This window comes from Rutidosis leptorrhynchoides, chromosome 8, assembly GCF_046630445.1.
Source record: "Rutidosis leptorrhynchoides isolate AG116_Rl617_1_P2 chromosome 8, CSIRO_AGI_Rlap_v1, whole genome shotgun sequence".
Taxonomy (NCBI): Eukaryota; Viridiplantae; Streptophyta; class Magnoliopsida; order Asterales; family Asteraceae; genus Rutidosis; species Rutidosis leptorrhynchoides.
Genome location: NC_092340.1, coordinates 285,712,841 through 285,732,930, shown reverse-complemented (window position 1 = coordinate 285,732,930; position 20,090 = coordinate 285,712,841).

Sequence of the window (20,090 nt, the reverse complement as noted above, 5' to 3'; positions counted from 1 at the left end):
AGCTTTTTGGTCATTTGCATCTTCAAATCGTCGTTTTCGCCTTTTGTCTTCGCACTTATTTAATATAAACGATTACAACTTAAAATAGGACAATTACAACTAAATAATTTACATATTGGGAGGATATTGCTACTAAATATATGTTCATTTGGAGCACTATCAAATATCTTCACACTTGATCGTTGCTTGTCCTCAAGCAATACATAACTTGAAATAATATAATACATCACACGAATCACTTCTTTATTTTTCACACTTTGTACATCAGTGATTTTGAGATGGCGGTATGAACAATGGTAGTAACGATAGAACCATGGTTAAAGGTGGGTGTGACATCCACAGTTGCCTCGGGTTTAGGTCAACGACACTGTAACAACCCAAACCAACCCTCGACCAAACCACGCGAAAATACAAAATAAAAAAAAATTCTGTGCAGCATACCCGCGCGGCACGCCAGGTAGGGGCGCGGCGCGCCAGGTAGGGCCACGGCGCGCCAAAGTGGACTGTCCGGAAAGTGTTTAAATGCGAAAAAGATTGACTAGTTCCCGACACTTTTAGACGAAACGCTTTTTACCATACATCCAAATATGTAAAACTAACCTGTTTCAAACATAAAATCAATGTTTTACAAGCAGGGCCCACACGACCCAAATTACAAGTTTAGTACAAGTTAAGAGTTTCGACCACCAAAAAGTTTAAGTTCCAAACTACACAATGAGCATGGCGTTTGGGATTAAACTACCCAACTATCGGTCAAACTCCAAGAGCTACTAAAGCCAAAAGCGTCCCCTAGCATCAAGCGGGATCTCTAGTCCAAAATGATGCCCTTACCCTTGTCCAAAACCGAACCTATAAAATGGTAAACAACGAGAGGGTAAGCAAAGCTTTGTGAATGCAATAATTACACGAATACATATATAATTATACCTACTTGCATACACTTACACACCAAACCGCAAACACGCTAGCATACACATTTAGCTTATCGTCACAATAACAAGCTATAAATCTCCAATACCACAAGCTAGCATAATAACCGCATATGAATATAACTCGAATAATATAATATGCTTACAATACAAATAACCATGGTTAACCAATAGTACAAGGGAACGACGCTCGTAAAAACGCCATCGGTGTTCACAACATCCGTTAGGGCACTTAACACCTCGCACTACTAACCCCTAGGGTGGCACCTTAACACCTCGGCACATCACCCCGAGTGGCATCTTAACACCTCGATGCATCACTCATTAATTTACGGAGTGGTGTCTTAACACCTCGACACTACACTCCTAGGTGGCATCTTAACACCTCGATGCTACACCCGAGTGGCATCTTAACACCTCGATGCTACACTCTTCACGTGAAACATGGTGTCTTAGCACCTCGACACTACACATTTCACGCTACAACAAATAGATGCATTATATACATACGCATATAATTATTCCACTCACCTCAAAGTCTTGTGAAAAGATACCCGAGCTTGCAAGACCTCAAAGTAACGTACCTATCATATTATACACATCATCAATCGCAAACTCAAGTCGGTTAACCAAACCCTTTCACCATTCTAAGCCATTTTGACCCAAGGTGCAATTTCAACCCATTTGCACCCTTAACCCTAAATTGGGTCAACACACACTAAAACCCTAATCATTCGTCAAGATGGGTTTAAAACACACTTAGGTCACAAGGCTAACTCGTTTTCATACTTGCTAGGCCACTTAGGTCATTAAAGACTCATTTGACCCATTTCAAAGTCAACACATCCATTTGGGTCATCCATACCCAATAACACCCATTTACATATTATAAAAGTGTTCTAGCCACCAACTAACCAAATTTAAGACTCAAAAGTCCAATTAACACATTCAAACCCTAGGTTAGTCATCAATGAGTCTTCATAACCCATAATCACCCAAAATCCCCAAAATACTAACAAAATGGGTCTTTGGTTCATCACTAGCCCAAAACCTAACCCTTAAAGCAATTAAAGTAAGAAATTGGGTTTTATAACTTACCAACACAATCACCACGTAGCTATCGACTAGATGAACGACTTTAAAACTTGCACCAAGACCCGATTCAACCTCTTTCACCCTTTAATGGAGCTTTCTCTCTTAAGGGTTGCACTCTCTCTCTAGAGTTTAATTGGAGAAGATAAGATTGTTGGGAATGGAGTGAATGAAGCTCCAAAACTGATCCAAGGCATTAAATTCGGGCTCCAATGTGTTTTAACCAAAATGCCCTCAAAATATCTATTTTAAAAGAAGAGGAGAATCTGTCGCAGACAGATGGCGCGGTGCGCCACCAGGCCGCGCGGCGCGCGACACCTCCAGTTCAGCTTCTTTCTTGCTTTTAAATATATACAACCAAAACCCCACAACTTGAATAACTTATACACACATATGTACAATAAAATATTCGGGTCTTACAACTCTCCCCCACTTAGATTGGATCACGTCCTCGTGATCCGCACCAAATACTAGAAGTTAAGCACTTCTACCTTGAACATTTCCATCTCCAATGCGGAAATTACACATGTAGCAATCACCCATCCGGGTTCTCACTTCCATTCGATCAAAACTTCCACCACTCACTCGGAAGTACACCGTGAAAACTTCATAACATTTTTCCAAAAGCCATATCATTCCCTCATTTCAACGATATCGGGTAATCAACCCACGAGACAAAACAACCACAACCGTTTGCTCCTATGCCGAGTATCCAAACTCGTACCATACACTCCACAGTTGTCCTAAAAGTAACACAATTCACCGACAATCATCGTCGCTACGCCTTTGAATCGTGGAATATTCGAGAATCATCCCGACGCTTTCCGAAAATCTCTCGTATCCTTCTATCGGAAACCTCGCCATTCCGACTCACGTCGCTAACTACCTTCGCAATTTATTTCCAAAGTCCAACTTGAGGCTTTTTCGAAGACCACCAAAGCTTTCCTTTCCTAAATAAGCGACACCCGTTCACTCATCACGCCTACTAGATAGGAACTTTTCCCGCTAAACATCAGACTATACTATAGTTGTAAATTCGGGTTTCTCACCGGTACTCAAAATCAAAGTAATCACACCATCGGAGTCAGAAGTTACTCTAGCAGGTATAAAGAGGCACCTGTCGTTGTGTTATTCAACCCCAATTACCAACACCGAGTCTCCAAAGACTCGACCCTTACGGGGTCTACTCCCGGTGTCACACGTCACCTGACTACACGCGGTCACCAAATCTATCGAACTCTACGGCTCAACGCCCATGACTTCCTAACGACGCCCGCTAGTCACTATCCACCTAGGCCGCCTAGCTAGCCTATTTATCTTTCAACTCAACAATAAGGAGGCGCTTGAAACACCAAGGCTTACACCTTTCCGACTTCGTCCTAACCACTGACCCGGTTACCTACATACATAAGGATAGTTAACCACCATGACTCTACTCGTACACGGACGTGGTTAATGGAAGTGCCTCTCGAACGGCATACAGCATACACCCCAAAAATCATAAAAGAAAAGAGTGGCCGTCAAGAGCGTACAACACTCACCACATAATCACAAAACCGCCATCGAAATCGAACTGCCATTTAATAATCAATTCGAAGATTATTCCAATAACCAAATACACACTTGAACGCATTCCGAAACGTACAATGCACACAACGATCACTTAGAATACGCGAAAACGTCACGTATTCTTCCAACTTCTCTAGGCAATCCTTCTCCAAGAGTCAACATTAATAACCAAATTGTCACCCGCAATTTATTAAAGTCCACAATTCCGAGCACAAAATTTGCTCAATCCCTTATATCAGAAAAAACTTAACCGATCTCGTACCAAGATATCAATCCCTTAGCGTACCCTTACCAAGTACAAAGCTAAAAGCAACCAAGTCTCAACCTAATGTCAAAAACCCAAAAGATGAAGACCAAGTAAAAACGAATCCTTACGGATAACACTTACCACCTAACACTCCTCTTAGTACGCATACACGGCTAATACGCATCTACCACATGTAACACGGCTATTGTATCACTAGTCGCACAACATGGTCCTCATGACCTAACCACCGGCGTATACAACCAGCAGTTTTCAATACTAACAATAAGAAGGTTATTCAATACAAAACTCAAGGTGTACAAAAACGACTATCGTGATATATCCGTAGTGTGCAAAAACGGCTATTGCAACACTACCAACATTGTGTGATCGAAACACGGCTATCGCATTATTAATACCAATGTGTGAGTAAAAACCGGCTATTACTCACAACCATGTGCACAAAACGGCTATGTGCACAATTCCTACGGGCAATTAAAATCATAAATATACAAGTAACGGTTCTTTCCGGGAACCGCTTACCATCAATCACAACCAAAGGTGGTTAACGAAGAGCTAATCCTTCCGGATATCACTCATCACCTATCACAAGTCAAACGTTTTCGCCATTTACCGTCGTACATGACCATACTCGGCGTCGATCCCTCTTCCCGAATTCTCAAGAGCTCAATTCGATAATAATAAAAACTAACGTCTACCGTCACCCGTTTGTGCCACTAAAGCAATGACACAATGTCAACATAACACGTATCCTTTTAGAACGAAAATACCGCTACCCGTAAGGTAGACTTTTCCAACTATCAAATTCTTTCTAACCGTTACCACTACAAAATCATCCGGCCGATGATACATACATGCTCTCAAGGGTTTCACCCACCCTACGAACCTCATGGCTCACCCACTTCACTACAAAAGCGAACACGCGCTCACAACCTAACACCAAAGTCTGTTCTTATGGCTTAGTAGAATCATTTACCCCATCACTAAGAAATGCTTGGTTGCACCAAGTCTTACGCCCTCGCCGTCAATACAACGTCATCATAGGGTGTTTCCATTAGGAATGTCACCCATATCAATACTACGTATTACCTCCATGCATTCGTCCCCAGGGCGCATTTTCACGAGTCAACGACTTAGCGCTACCCCGGTGCACTATCATCAAAACCATCAACAAACCGAATCTTCACCGAGTTCACTAACCCTGCACCCTTATGGGTACCTTTGAAAAATACGCTCACTTGAGACTAATTAGACCGCGAAACAAAGTTTAAGTCTCTAATTCATACACAAATCCATCAGCACACAATAAACAATAATAAGGCATATTTATACCAAAGACGAAAATACTTGAAACATCATCGTTGGACCCTTGCGCTTCACTAATCATCAGATAGTCACGCTCTAACCTCCTAACCCAATCGACAAATGATTCGGAACACTCCGACTTTCGGTGTCCCTTCTTTTGGCAAATAAAGCACTTGATCGTGCTTAAAGATACACTCGTACAATCCCGTGCCAAATGACCTCGTCCTCCACACCTAAAGCACGTAGGCCCATAACCTCTCTTACTCTTCTTCTTCACTTTTTCAACACCTTCGGGCGTACTTCTCACCCTTTTACTAGGAGCACCTCTTGATTCGAACTTTCTCTTACCCAAAGAGTGATCCGCAAATTTTGGAGCATGAGATTCAATCCCCATAGTTGCTCCTTCGTCACCGTCACCTGGAGGTTTAGGAACCCTCTTTTCTAACTCTTCCTTCACGGCCTTAGGCACTTGGTCTCGGACCATCTCGGTCACTATTCCCTCGAACGACTCTTGGAGAACTAGCTTAACTTTGTTGGTGAAAATCAAGATATAGCGTTCGAACTCCGCCTCAATCCTTAATGTTAACTCATCCTTCCCCTCATGAATAGGCGCGTCCGTTCCGGTTCCATCTTCCGTCTTCATTCTAAAGAATGCATATAGATTAAACAACGAAACAAAAAGGAACGACATACATATACCACACCGCCCCATCTTGCTTGATACTCGTCGTACATTGCTTGTTTGACACGTCTTGAACCCGTAACAATGAAAGCTAATCATTGTTACGCGAGCACGTCGCATTAACTTGCTAGTACAACGTCTATCTCGCTTGATGATTGCTAAAACAACACAAAACGATTAGTGCAAGGTTAGTTCACATAGACCTAAGCACTAACCAAATTCCCGGTCCGACCCGTCTCCTACAAGTCCAGCAAAAAGCGCATACACAATAAAGTCTAAGTCTAGGCACCTATCTCAAGTCGCCTAAATCCCTTAGACCATGCTCTGATACCACTTGTAACAAACCAAACCAACCCTCGACCAAACCACGCGAAAATACAAAATAAAAAAAAAAATTCTGTGCAGCATACCCGCGCGGCGCACCAGGTAGGGGCGCGGCGCGCCAAAGTGGACTGTCCGGAAAGTGTTTAAATGTGAAAAAGATTGACTAGTTCCCGACACTTTTAGACGAAACGCTTTTTACCATACATCCAAATATGTAAAACTAACCTGTTTCAAACATAAAATCAATGTTTTACAAGCGGGGCCCACACGACCCAAATTACAAGTTTAGTACAAGTTAAGAGTTTCGACCACCAAAAAGTTTAAGTTCCAAACTACACAATGAGCATGGCATTTGGGATTAAACTACCCAACTATCGGTCAAACTCCAAGAGCTACTAAAGCCAAAAGCGTCCCCTAGCATCAAGCGGGATCTCTAGTCCAAAACGATGCCCTTACCCTTGTCCAAAATCGAACCTATAAAATGGTAAACAATGAGAGGGTAAGCAAAGTTTAGTGAATGCAATAATTACACGAATACATATATAATTATACCTACTTGCATACACTTACACACCAAACCGCAAACACGCTAGCATACACATTTAGCTTATCGTCACAATAACAAGCTATAAATCTCCAATACCACAAGCTAGCATAATAACCGCATATGAATATAACTCGAATAATATAATATGCTTACAACACAAATAACCATGGTTAACCAATAGTACAAGGGAACGACGCTCGCGAAAACGCCATCGGTGTTCACAACATCCGTTAGGGCACTTAACACCTCGCACCACTAACCCCTAGGGTGGCACCTTAACACCTCGGCACATCACCCCGAGTGACATCTTAACACCTCGATGCATCACTCATTAATTTACGGAGTGGTGTCTTAACACCTCGACACTACACTCCTAGGTGGCATCTTAACACCTCGATGCTACACCCGAGTGGCATCTTAACACCTCGATGCTACACTCTTCACGTGAAACATGGTGTCTTAGCACCTCGACACTACACATTTCACGCTACAACAAATAGATACATTATATACATACGCATATAATTATTCCACTCACCTCAAAGTCTTGTGAAAAGATACCCGAGCTTGCAAGACCTCAAAGTAACGTACCTATCATATTATACACATCATCAATCGCAAACTCAAGTCGGTTAACCAAACCCTTTCACCATTCTAAGCCATTTTGACCCAAGGTGCAATTTCAACCCATTTGCACCCTTAACCCTAAATTGGGTCAACACACACTAAAACCCTAATCATTCGTCAAGATGGGTTTAAAACACACTTAGGTCACAAGGCTAACTCGTTTTCATACTTACTAGGCCACTTAGGTCATTAAAGACTCATTTGACCCATTTCAAAGTCAACACACCCATTTGGGTCATCCATACCCAATAACACCCATTTACATATTATAAAAGTGTTCTAGCCACCAACTAACCAAATTTAAGACTTAAAAGTCCAATTAACACATTCAAACCCTAGGTTAGTCATCAATGAGTCTTCATAACCCATAATCACCCAAAATCCCCAAAATACTAACAAAATGGGTCTTTGGTTCATCACTAGCCCAAAACCTAACCCTTAAAGCAATTAAAGTAAGAAATTGGGTTTTATAACTTACCAACACAATCACCACGTAGCTATCGACTAGATGAACGACTTTAAAACTTGCACCAAGACCCGATTCAACCTCTTTCACCCTTTAATGGAGCTTTCTCTCTCAAGAGTTGCACTCTCTCTCTAGAGTTTAATTGGAGAAGATAAGGTTGTTGGGAATGGAGTGAATGAAGCTCCAAAACTGATCCAAGGCATTAAATTCGGGCTCCAATGTGTTTTAACCAAAATGCCCTCAAAATATCTATTTTAAAAGAAGAGGAGAATCTGTCGCAGACAGATGGCACGGTGCGCCACCAGGCCGCGCGGCGCGCGACACCTCCAGTTCAGCTTCTTTCTTGCTTTTAAATATATACAACCAAAACTCCACAACTTGAATAACTTATACACACATATGTACAATAAAATATTCGGGTCTTACAGACACTTGCAATCAAATAGCCGATTTACTTTCGGTTTTCAAAGTAAAGTGCACATTTGAAAGGCAGTTTACAGTCCCACAAGACTATGAAAATGTAGATCCTTAAGGAAATTGGATCTTTATGAAAACATTTGATCTTTTTGAAAATTTAATCTAGCTTTTACCCTAGATAAGTTTTCCGGAATAACCCTTCATCGGTGTTGCAAAATATTTTTGTGGGTTTTGTGGGTTTCAGATTTGAAAATTTTAGCTCAACACTTATGGTTTTGTGTCACCCACTTGCTAACCTTGTATTAGGAAAGCAACAAGTCCAGTTTACTTGCTCCGTATATTACCTTTCGGTAAACTACCGTCCGGTTGTAAAGGAAAGCGATGAACAAGCAACTGTTAAGGCAATGTCCAATGACCTGCATTTGATTATGGTCCAAAAACGTGTCGGATGCTATTACTATCCTTTGTAGGAGCAATAGTAAAGATCATCCTATGATTTTTCAGTCTGGCACAAGGTCCTGTCTTCGACCATGCTATGCAACCACTGTTCTTACGGTTGATACCCGATTTGGTTCAGGTGACCTAATGAATTCCAGGTGAATTCCTAGGATTTTACGTTCAATGGTAATGAACGCATTGAAAATAGGTTTTCAGAAAATAAATTGGTTTTAATTTTGATCAAACTATTTTCTCGTTCAAGCTCGAGTTTAGATATCATTGAATTCCATGAGTTTGTAATTCTCAATCTTTAAGGTCAATCTCAAGGATTGAGTAATATCAGGCTTAAAAGCTGATTTTTAATCTTTAAGGAGATTATCCTTTCTGGGGATCTGATTCTTAGTCTTATCAAGCTAATTTGCACGGTGCCCCCCATTGTACGAGATAAATCCTTCTCATGGTTAGGATAAATCTGACCACTTGGCGACCCTGTTTGATGCTGAGGTCCGTGGATTTCCTGCAGATTTTAGTGATGACTTTTCTAGATTTTTCGTCAACCTACAGCTGGTCTGGACGACAACTTCTTGACCTAAATCAAGAAGCGCGTGTCTTTTTCGGAAGACTTTACTTCCTTTTAATGATGGAATTGATTCATCGTGTAGATCCATCTTTTCTTTTATCTTTATTATAATATTGCAGGTAAAACAGTCAATTTAGTCCAAAACAAAAGCACCTGCAATAACTTTACAGAAACATGTGATAGATAGTTTTTTTAATGAATAACTTGGTACATTCTCCCCACACTTAGTTTCTTTCTTTACCTTTTTATTCTCCTTTATTCCATTTTAAATGAATTCAAGTGTTTTAGGGTGTTTCTCAATTTATGTCCTCTCCGAGGTAACGATAATTTCGGTATTAACACCTAGTTTTCATCGTTCATAAATATGTATAAACATGATTTTGAATTCATTTAGTTGAAAATTTTTCAAATTTTCACAAAATTTGGCAAATAAAACCAAGTGTAAACCCGAGAGAATTTATAACCCTTCCCCACACTTGAGATCATGCAATGCCCTCATTTGCATGAAATCAGACTCTAATTATAAATTCATGAGGGTGATTAGTGTAGAAAAGTGATTGAAAATACCCAGTTTGTAATTTCAAAGCTCGTTGAATGATAGATGGCGGGCCTCATCGTTCATTCCTTCTTGTTTTATCACACATGCTTTTTTTCAAAAACGGCTGCTTTTCTGAACTGTTTACTAATATTTGAAAAAACGTCTTTTACCCTAATCATGCATTTTTATTAACGAGTTATGCACTAACCCGAACCCCTAATTTAACGTTAAGTGGGGTTAAACTTCCCCATACTTAGCTGACGACATGTGAAGTCGGTAGAATAAGTTCCACGAATTAAAATAGTGAGCCAGTTATTTACATCTCGGGTGGTGTATAATATATCAATGGGTTTAAGGTTTAGACTCACTCGATTGTCACTACTTAATTTTTTTTTAAGTGTAGCTTTTAGTAAATGGATATGTCTCTTTTCTGGTTCTTGGTCAAATGGATCGATATACACCGACATACATATTATAGGGTGGACAATTCCTAACATTTCCTTCCTTTTATTCTCGGGATTAAAGGTTTCACCTCTATTACCCAATTGGGTGAAATCTGAGGTGTCATTATCTATTACAGCTCGTAGTTAATCTTCGATAGATGACTCATCTATTGAGAATATTGGGTTGGAAGGTTGTGGAATGGTGAATTTCGGGATCGAAGTAGATTCTTCTTCATTAACGGTACTTATCGGTCCCACCACTTTGGTATTGGGGGTAAAATTTTCAACGTTATCGTTTTCCCAAGAGTACAAATTTGTCTTCCTTATTTCTTCTTCATCCATAGATGGATCGATGATTTCGTTGGTAGAGGCTAATGTGTCGATATGTTGTGAAATTGGTAAGACTGAATAAAAAGTATCATCGGGATAGTTGGTGATTTCGGAGCTCTCGAATTCATCAAAATTCGATGATATGAGATTTTCTTGCACACGACTCCTCAGATCAACAGGTGTGTAGTCTGATAGAGTTTCAGCTTGCCGGTTTACAAACTCTCTCATTTGTTCATTTTGAGCATCAAGTTCTTCGAGTTTGATTTTCATATAATCTAAAGAATTTTCAGGCACATAATTTTCCTCGTCTTCTAGTTGTTGAGTTTGGATATATTCTTGGGAATAATCCCAATTAGAATTGTATTCCTCATAATCATTCCATTTAGGTTCCATGGGTGCGTAATTTTCCATAGGAACGTAATAATAACATTCCCATGTTGAATGATAATCTCCACAGCTTTCACAACCAGTTATTGTTTCGTCATTCGTGATCCAAGATTGATCGAACGAATTGTCATCAACACTCGTTTGAGAGTATTGATTTTGTATTTCATAAAGAGTTTCCAAAATATCTTCGAGACTTTTCATAATGCGCTTATTACCAAATTTTAATTATCCTATTAGTTACAAAAATAGAAAAACTTATATAAGTTGTCCAATTAATAGACTTTTCTGCTTTTACCCACGTTTCGAATAGCCAATAGATGCAGCAGGGAGACAGAACCCTTTAAATCGGAAGCTCACAACTCAGCCACTAACAAATCCAACTATTACTACGAAGCAGAAAATTTGGATGTCTATCAATTTAACCGCTTAAAATAATTTTTCGTTTTGAAATTTTAGAGAAGAAATAGAGAAAATTTCTAAGTCCTAAAAACTAGCGTGTCGAGAAATAAGAAAGAAAAAGAGTGCGCGTCGAAAAATAAAAATAAGAAAGATAGCGCGAAAAAATGGCGTCGCAAAATTCTAAAGCACCTAAATCTTTTGTCTAAGGAATAAGCACTTAAGGGATTTTACGGCAAAGCCTAAAAATCTAGAAATAAAAATAAGCTACGGCAAAATACTAAGCTTAAAACTAGATATGAACGATAAAAATACAAATATTACGATTAACCGATTAAAAAGATACAAAAATAAAAATAAGCTTAAATTTTGATAAAATTATTTATTTTTATAAAAATATTATTTTTATATATTTATTTTATAAAAGTATTAATTTATATATATAAATAAAACTAATTAAAATTTAAAATACAATTTAATTAAAAATTAAAACTAATTATATTAAACTAATAAAGTAATTAGGGTTTAAAAATAATAATAAATAATATTACTCCGTAATTAAAGCGAAAATAGGGTTTCTGTCAGCGCGTCAGGGCGACTCCGCGAGTCACGTTGCCACGTGCCCTAAAATTCCGAAAGTCGCGGAGTTTGCATTTTCGTTTTTTTATTATATAATTTTATATTTTTTTTCTAAAAATATATATAAATATATTTATACAAAAATAAATTAAAAATATAGAGTTTCGCCGAGTCCCCGGCAGCGGCGCCAAAAACTTGATGTGGTAGCGTGGGGGTACGTGATAGTACTATATTTTACTACGAAATACGTTTCAAATTACACAAGTTTTAATTATTTATTTACAAATGGGATATACATAAACCTTGCTACAACACTATAGGCAGTGTACCTAATCGTAGAGTAGTATAGTTTTTAGTAAGTCCGGTTCGTTCCACAGGGAGCGGGCTTATTGCACACTATATTTTTAAACAATTATATTTGTACAAAATATATTATATTGATAATATATAAAAGGGGGTTTACCGTTTAATGACTGGTTTGTCGATTTTATATTTTAAGCGAAGCGTATAGTAAATGATGATATTTAAATATCAATATAAAATAAATAACCATAATTAAAATGACAATAAATAAAAGTACGAGGAAAATGAAATAAAATATATTATGCTTATTTAAACTTTCGTAACCATGATGGTTGACGTGTTGATTTTAGTTTTATGCCCATGGGTTAATTGTCCTTTATCCTGGATTATTTAATATGTCCGTATGGTTTTTGTCCATAACAGTCCATCGGTCATAAATTTAAAGTGCGAGTGTCCTCGTCAAATTATTCTTATACCCGAAGTCAAATATTCTAACTAATTGGGGACTTAAACTGTAACAAGGTTTTAATACTTTGTTTAATAATTACACCAGGATATCGACTGCGTGTAACCCAAGGTATTAATACTTTATTATCAATTATGCCAAGTGTCCTTGTACATAATTTAACCCCTGTTTTAATAATTCCATAGACAATTAATCCATTCCCGTATCCGGTTAAATGAACGATTATTCGTACATATAAATACCCCGCCCATCGCGTCCGATCGAGTGTATATGGTTATTTATAGGTACATCCAATTGTAAATCTTTATATTAAAATTAACAAACTATCATTTAGTTAAACAAATATAAAGCCCATTAATAGCCCATAGTCTAATTTCCACAAGTGTCGTTCTTTTATCCAAACCCCAATTATGGTACAAAGCCCAATTACCCAATTTTAATATTTTTAGCCCAACATCATGATTACTTCGTCTTAAATAAACATAATAATAACTTAAGTACGAGACATTAATTTAAAAAGGAGAACATAGCTTACATTGATTATTTATCGCGTAGTGTTACACGGACAGAGCTCCGACTTTAAAACCCGTAAAAATAACCTTTACATAACCTGAACTAATCTAATATAAAACTACCATATATATATATATATATATATATATATATATATATATATATATATATATATATATATATATATATATATATATTACGGAGTATTATTATTATTATTTATTATTTAAACTCGGCAGAATTCGCGACCTTTTATAGGCATTCTGAAATTTCTGTACTCCGCGAGTCGCGGCACTTTGTGCCTGAGAACTCCGCAAGTCGCGGGGAAATGGGATACAGCTCACACCCTTTTGGATCTTCTTTGCCGAAGTTTTATATATATAAATATAAAATATAAATAATTAATATAATTATTTATATATATTATATTATATTCTTCTGCATAGTAGACTTATAATTTTTAGTCCATTGCGTCGCGCGTTGAGAGTTGACTCATGTCCCTGTTCCGGATTTTCAAACGTCCTTGCGTACAATTTAATATCTTGTACTTTGCGTTCCGCAACTTGTACTCTTGTCATTTTTAGACGTGTATCAATAAATTGAACCACTTGGATTGTATCTTGTACATTTGAGCTTTTTGGTCATTTGCGTCTTCAAATCGTCGTTTTCGCCTTTTGTCTTCGCACTTATTTAATATAAACGATTACAACTTAAAATAGGACAATTACAACTAAATAATTTACATATTGGGAGGATATTGCTACTAAATATATGTTCATTTGGAGCACTATCACTCGTGGTCTATTAAAAATGATGGAAATGAAGATTGATGATAAACTAATAAACTCACCAACCTTTTGGTTGACACTTGAAAGCATGTTTATTCTCAGGATTGAAAGAAAGCTTTCGCTGTGCATTTGCTCATTTTAAAGATATTACTTGGAGTCATTCATGGCATATTTTAAAAGACGTTGCATTCAAGTCGTTGATTTCAACAAAGATTATGATTAAGTAAATGATAGATTAGGTCATTTATAGTTGGATATTATGAGATGGTATGCATGCCTATCAACTTTCAATGTAATGAAAGTTTGTCTTTTAAAACAAATGCAATGTTTGTAAAATGTATCATATAGAGGTCAAATACCTCGCAATGTAATCATATGTTATTGTATTCGTCCTTATGGATTAGGACGGGTCGTCTCATGTGGTATCAGAGCAGTGGTCTTAGCGTACCAGGTCTTGCATTAGTGTGTCTAACTGATAGTTGTTAGGATGCATTAGTGTATCTAACTGATAGTTGTTAGGATGCATTAGTGAGTCTGGACTTCGACCGTGTCTGCATATCAAAAGTTTTTCTTATCATTTTTGTCAGAAATTACCTGCTTATCATCTTAAGTCTAGACACGTTTTAGTGCAATTATTGCATAGATAGTGTATAGACAAAAATTCATATCGTAGCATATCTATTATTATAAACTCTGTCTGACAGCTTCTGATAGTGCTCCAAATGAACATATATTTAGTCGCAATATCATCCCAATATGTAAAGTTTTTAGTTGTAATTATTCTATTTTTAAGTTGTAATCGTTTAAATAAATAAATGTGAAGGCCAGAGTCGAAGAGCATCCCATCTTTAGCAAAATGCTAGAGAGGGCCTTCCCTCCTAAGAAGCCGGCTACTTTCGCCAGAAGAGAGACAAAAAAGGAGACCCCTAATGTTGAAATACAAATTATATATACAAACATGAGTACAGTTATTAATAAGAGAAATGGAATGAACGCTCGTTTAGCACGAAGCACGAAGATTAAAGAACTGAAGAAAAAGTGCCACTAAAGGTTGAAAAGTGCCACTAAAGCCATAGTGCACTCAAAAGTGTCACTAAAAGTGAGCTAAAGACTTGCGCGGATTTTGGGAGTTAAGGAAAATAATTTTTTATGCAAATTACAATTTGCAAAACATAAAGTACAAGATATTAAAGCGTACGACAAGACGTTCGAAAATCCGGAACCGAGACATAAACCGAGCATCAACGCGCAAGACAATGGACCTAAAATTACGAGTCAACTAGGCACAAGAATATAATATAACATGTATATAATTATATATAATTATATATATTATATTATATATATTAAATAAACTCAGCAACCCACATTTTAAATGCAATATGAGCTGTCCCAGGCTGCCATGCGATCGCATTGCCAGGAAGCACATATCCCATGCGATCGCATGGCCCCAAAAGTTTGGTCAGGTCCTATAAATAGCCAACGAATTGGACGAGTAATGTACACCTTCATATATTTCTTTCTCTCTTATGTAATATATGTTTATATTATAATTTTAATTTAAGTTAATTTTAATAATAAAGATATGGTTTAGTTGGGTTATTGTAAGAAATGTATTACGGGTTTTAAAGTCGGAACTCTGTCCGTGTAATGCTACGCGATAAATAATCACTGTAAGCTATGTTCTTCCTTTTTAAATTAATGTCTCGTAACTAAGTTATTATTATGCTTATTTAAGTCGAAATAATCGTGATGTTGGACTAAATATTAAGACGGGGTTATTGGATTTTGTACCATAATTAGGGTTTGGACAAAAGACCGACACTTGTGAACATTGGACTATTGACTATTAATAGGTGGGGGGGTATTGTCTAATTGAATGACAACTCATTGGAACCTGTCGAACCTATCTTCAAATTAGTTAATCTAATAATTATTAAAATGATTACGAATGTCCTATTTAGTGACGTTTATACGACATCGTTTACAATCATTTAATTAATCAATTGGATTGGGTAATTGATTATCCATTTTGGCCAAGTGGATAAATTAATATATCATGGACTAATTAAAACAGGGGTGGATTACATACAAGGGTAATTGGTGTAATTGTTAACAAAATATTAAAACATTAGATTACACGCAGTCGATAACCTGGTGTAATTATTAACAAAGTATTAAAACCTTGTTACAGTTTAAATCCCTAATTAGTTGGAATATTTAACTTCAAAAATAAGGTTAATTTGACGAGCATTTTATAATTATGACCGATGGACTATTATGGGCAAAAACCAGATAGGTATCAAATAAATTCAGGACAAAGGACAATTAACCCAGGGTAATAATCTAAAATGAAAGCATCAAACATCATGATTACGGAAGTTTAAATAAGCATAATTATTTTATTTTATTTCTTATCGCAATTTTAATTATCGTCATTTAAATATCGTTATTTATTTTACGCACTTTAATTATCGTCATTTATCTTTACGCTTAAAATATAAAATCGATAAACCAGTCATTAAACGGTAAAACCCCCTTTTATAATAATAATAATTGTAATATATATATTTATATTTTGTACAAATATAGTTGTTTAAAATATAGTGTAAAATAAGTTGTCTCCCTGTGAAACGAACCGGACTTACTAAAAACTATACTACTCTACGATTAGGTACACTGCCTATAGTGTTGTAGCAGAGTTTAGGTATATCCCATCTGTAATAAATAAATTAAAACTTGTGTAATTTGTATCGTATTTCGTAATAAAAATAATAGTATTTCGTATACACCGCTGCACACATCAAGTTTTTGGCGCCGCTGCCGGGGACTCGGTGAAAAACGCTATATTAAAACTTTATTTGTAAAAAAAAAATAAGATTGTCTTTAAAAAGTATTTTTATTTAGATTTTTTAAAATATAAATTTATTTTTATTAAATTATCCATCTTTTACATTGTAAAAAAAAAAAAAAAAAAAAAACAAAGAGAAAAAAAAAGCTGAAATTGCCGAACAATTTTTAACCTGCAACAAATCTGAACCTGCAAGCCATGAGACCGCTTGAGTGTAAGGCAGGAAACCCATGCAATCGTATGAGTTAATCTGACATGCCTGAATCCTCGTACAACATTTAATACGGTAGGGTATTTATAAATTATTATTATTAATTAATTAGAATTAGGGTTTAAATTTAATAATAATTAGTTTCAGTTTTAATTAATTTTGTGTTTTAAGTTTTAATTAGTTTTATCAATTATATAAATTTAGTACTTTTATAAAATATAATATAAAAATAATATTTTTATAAAATTTGTATTTTTATCATTTTAGTTATAATTTGTATTTTTATCGTTTAATCGTAATTTGTATATTTTTCATTCGTAATTAGTTTTAAACTTAGTATTTTGCCGTAGTTATTTTATATTTCTAGATTTTTAGGCTTTGCCGTAAAATCCCTTAAGTGCTTTTTCTTTAGATTAAGATTTAGGCGCTTTAGAATTTTAAGACGTCGCTTATCGCTTTAGCAGTTTTTAGATTATAGTGCCTTTTAAGTAACTGCCGTTTTGGATTTAGAATTCCTTTTAAGCTTTAATACCTTTAGACGCAATCTTTAATTTTTAGTTTTTAGACTTTTAAGTTTCGACGCTTTACTTTCTTTTTAATATTTTTTTCAACTATTTGTTTTTCGACGTTTGTTTTTCGACTTCTTATTTTTCGACGCGCTTTTTATTTCTCATTCCTACGCTCTAGTTTTTAGGACATAGAATTTTTTTTATTTTCTTTAAATTTCGATGAAAAAATTATTTTAAGCGATTAAATTGATAGACATCCAAAATTTTCTGCTTCGTAGTAATAGTTGGATTTGTTAGTGGCTGAGTTGTGGATTTTCCGACTTAAAGGATCCTGTCTCCCTGCTGCATCTTTTGGCTATTTGAAACGTGGGCAAAAGCAGAAAAGTCTATTAATTTGATAACTTATATAATTTCTAATAGGACATTCAGTGAATGCATCAAGCAAAACGTTCACCACCTTTCATACGTTCACCACTTGTAACTCGATCAAGACATCTAGCCAATATAATCGCCGTTGATTTTTATTTAGAATCATCATCAAGTCGAACAAGTACTCCAATTCAAATTTCCAATAATCCATATTTTGAACCCGATTTCACAATTGAGAACCCGGAGGATATTCAGGGACAATTCCAAGATCCTGAACCACTAATCATTCCTCGTGAACCATAAACCGTTAAATCAGAATCCTCTAGTGATTCGTATTCAACAAATTCAATTATGAAAGTAACGGAACCTCTAAGTATGGAAGACCGAATGAGAGCCACACGCACGGGCCAAGGTCACGCCATTATTAAGCCAGATGTTAATGCGTCAGATTATGAAATCAAAGGACAAATGCTACACATGGTAACTAATCAATGCCAATATAGTGGTACGCCAAAAGAATATCCAAACGAACATCTTTGAACTTTTAATAGGATTTGTAATCTATTTAAAATCCGAGAAGTTGAGGATGAAACTATTTATCTTATGTTGTTCCCCTGGACTTTAAAGGGAGAAGCCAAAGATTGGTTAGAATCATTACCTGAAGGGGCGATTGACACATGGGATGTTTTAGTTGAGAAATTTCTTAAAAGATTCTTTCCGACATCTAAAGCCGTGAGACTTCAAGGAGAAATTGTCACGTTCATGCAAAAGCCAAATGAAACGTTATATGAGGCATAGACAAGATTCGGAAGGATGTTGAGAGGATGTCCTCAACACGGTTTAGACACTTATCAAATAGTACAAATATTCTACCAAGGTGTCGACGTTGCTACACGAAAAGACATTGACACAACAGCTGGTGGTTCCATTATGAAGAAAACCGCTACCGAAGCTCACAAAATTATTGATAACACAGCCTCCCACTCTCATGAGTGGCACCAGGAAAAAGATATTTTTCGTTCATTTAAAGCGGCTAGAGCCGATTCTAGCCATGACTTTGATTCCGTTTCTGCAAAAATAGATGCTTTCGAGAGACGAATGGAAAAGATGACTAAATATATTCACGCAATACGAATCAGTTATGAGCAATGCGGTGGACCACACTTAACGAAAGATTGTCACATTGAGCAAATGATGGAACAACGTGAGAATGTTTCCTACATGAACCAAAGGCCGGGAAATAATTATCAAAATAATTATCAACCACCAAGGCCAAACTTTAATCGAAATCAAAACATTCTTTACAATCCAAATGGACCCAACAATAACTCGTATAACCAACAAGGTTCGAATAACCAACCAACTCAAAATGACACTTTCAATCAACAAAGACCTGACTTATATAAACCACCAAAACAAACCGAAGAGAAAAAGTCAAATCTAGAAGAAAGAATGAGAGGTTTGAATAAAGAATGGAGTTTCTAGGAAGTACAGTACGCAATTTGGAAGATAGACTTAGGTCTACAGCAACAACACCAGTACCACCAACAACATCCACATCGCAAGCCTCAATACCACAAGCACCAGCAGCATCACTGGCATCAAAAATACCACCACCATCAACATCAACAGTATCATTACCACCACCAACAACAACATCTGCATCCCACACCTCAACATCATAATATGTACCTCGAATATCAACGTTATACACACCGTAGATAACAAAGAGTACCAACAACAATAAACGATGAAGTATTCATTCATCACTTCATTGAAGAAATATTCTGCAGAGAATATGTAGTTTCTAAAAGTTTTAGAGATTATATTCTAGTTCTAATTGTAAACCAGATGAGTGAGTGAATAGAAATGATGAAATGAAACCTTGACCTGAATGGTGCACGATTTACAAGCCAGACTTGTTTTACCAGCAGCATCAACAGTACCGTCAGCATCACCAGCACTGTCAGTGCCGTCAGCATCGTCAGCATCAGCAGCACCTACAACATCACAAACTCCACCAGATCCATAATCACCGCAAACATCATCACTAATCAACAATGCGTATATTGTAACAACGAGTTATGAAGTATTAACTCATTTTCCCTGAAGAAATTATATGTATATTTTATATATATATGAATTTTGAGATAAAAATAAATCTTC